Raw genomic sequence first — 2500 nt, 5'->3', positions numbered from 1 at the left:
AAACGGCCCAAAAACGGGCCAAAACTGGCCATTTTTGGCTGCGCGAGCGAGCGGCGAACAGCGAGCGAAGCGAGAGGCAGCACCGTCCCTGCTATACGAAAGCCCCATCCAGCCCTGTGCCACCCGGGGGGTTCCAGGGTGCTGAGATGGCTGACATTTTGCTCCGCTCACGACGGTCACCGCGCGACGCAAGAACAGCCCAAAAACAGGCCAAAACGGCCCAAAAACGGGCCAAAACTGGCCATTTTTGGCTGCGCGAGCGAGCGGAGAGCGGCGGACAGCGAGCTAAGCGAGAGGCAGCACCGTCCCTGCTATACGAAAGCCCCATCCAGCCCTGTGCCACCCGGGGGGTTCCAGGGTGCTGAGATGGCTGACATTTTGCTCCGCTCACGACGGTCACCGCGCGACGCAAGAACAGCCCAAAAACAGGCCAAAACGGCCCAAAAACGGGCCAAAACTGGCCATTTTTGGCTGCGCGAGCGAGCAGCGAGCGGCGGACAGCGAGCGAAGCGAGAGGCATCACCGTCCCTGCTATACGAAAGCCCCATCCAGCCCTGTGCCACCCGGGGGGTTCCAGGGTGCTGAGATGGCTGACATTTTGCTCCGCTCAAGATGGTCACCGCGCAACGCAAAAACAGGCCAAAAACTGGCCAAAACGGGCCAAAACTGGCCATTTTTGGCTGCGCGAGCGAGCGGCGAGCGGCGGACAGCGAGCGAAGCGAGAGGCAGCACCGTCCCTGCTATACGAAAGCCCCATCCAGCCCTGTGCCACCCGGGGGGTTCCAGGGTGCTGAGATGGCTGACATTTTGCTCCGCTCACGACGGTCACCGCGCGACGCAAGAACAGGCCAAAAACTGGCCAAAACGGCCCAAAAACGGGCCAAAACTGGCCATTTTTGGCTGCGCGAGCGAGCGGCGAGCGGCGGACAACGAGCGAAGCGAGAGGCAGCACCATCCCTGCTATACGAAAGCCCCATCCAGCCCTGTGCCACCCGGGGGGTTCCAGGGTGCTGAGATGGCTGACATTTTGCTCCGCTCACGACGGTCACCGCGCGACGCAAGAACAGCCCAAAAACAGGCCAAAACGGCCCAAAAACGGGACAAAACTGGCCATTTTTGGCTGCGCGAGCGAGCGGCGAGCGGCGGACAGCGAGCTAAGCGAGAGGCAGCACCGTCCCTGCTATACGAAAGCCCCATCCAGCCCTGTGCCACCCGGGGGGTTCCAGGGTGCTGAGATGGCTGACATTTTGCTCCGCTCACGACGGTCACCGCGCGACGCAAGAACAGGCCAAAAACAGGCCAAAACGGCCCAAAAACGGGCCAAAACTGGCCATTTTTGGCTGCACGAGCGAGCAGCGAGCGGCGGACAGCGAGCGAAGCGAGAGGCATCACCGTCCCTGCTATACGAAAGCCCCATCCAGCCCTGTGCCACCCGGGGGGTTCCAGGGTGCTGAGATGGCTGACATTTTGCTCCGCTCAAGATGGTCACCGCGCAACGCAAAAACAGGCCAAAAACTGGCCAAAACGGGCCAAAACTGGCCATTTTTGGCTGCGCGAGCGAGCGGCGAGCGGCGAACAGCGAGCGAAGCGAGAGGCAGCACCGTCCCTGCTATACGAAAGCCCCATCCAGCCCTGTGCCACCCGGGGGGTTCCAGGGTGCTGAGATGGCTGACATTTTGCTCCGCTCACGACGGTCACCGCGCGACGCAAGAACAGGCCAAAAACTGGCCAAAACGGCCCAAAAACGGGCCAAAACTGGCCATTTTTGGCTGCGCGAGCGAGCGGCGAGCGGCGGACAGCGAGCGAAGCGAGAGGCAGCACCGTCCCTGCTATACGAAAGCCCCATCCAGCCCTGTGCCACCCGGGGGGTTCCAGGGTGCTGAGATGGCTGACATTTTGCTCCGCTCACGACGGTCACCGCGCGACGCAAGAACAGCCCAAAAACAGGCCAAAACGGCCCAAAAACGGGACAAAACTGGCCATTTTTGGCTGCGCGAGCGAGCGGCGAGCGGCGGACAGCGAGCGAAGCGAGAGGCAGCACCGTCCCTGCTATACGAAAGCCCCATCCAGCCCTGTGCCACCCGGGGGGTTCCAGGGTGCTGAGATGGCTGACATTTTGCTCCGCTCACGACGGTCACCGCGCGACGCAAGAACAGCCCAAAAACAGGCCAAAACGGCCCAAAAACGGGCCAAAACTGGCCATTTTTGGCTGCGCGAGCGAGCAGCGAGCGGCGGACAGCGAGCGAAGCGAGAGGCATCACCGTCCCTGCTATACGAAAGCCCCATCCAGCCCTGTGCCACCCGGGGGGTTCCAGGGTGCTGAGATGGCTGACATTTTGCTCCGCTCAAGATGGTCACCGCGCAACGCAAAAACAGGCCAAAAACTGGCCAAAACGGGCCAAAACTGGCCATTTTTGGCTGCGCGAGCGAGCGGCGAGCGGCGAACAGCGAGCGAAGCGAGAGGCAGCACCGTCCCTGCTATACGAAAGCCCCATCCAGC

The sequence above is a fragment of the Musa acuminata genome, unplaced genomic scaffold, assembly GCF_036884655.1.
Source record: "Musa acuminata AAA Group cultivar baxijiao unplaced genomic scaffold, Cavendish_Baxijiao_AAA HiC_scaffold_211, whole genome shotgun sequence".
Taxonomy (NCBI): domain Eukaryota; kingdom Viridiplantae; phylum Streptophyta; class Magnoliopsida; order Zingiberales; family Musaceae; genus Musa; species Musa acuminata.
This window is presented reverse-complemented; position numbering follows the sequence as displayed.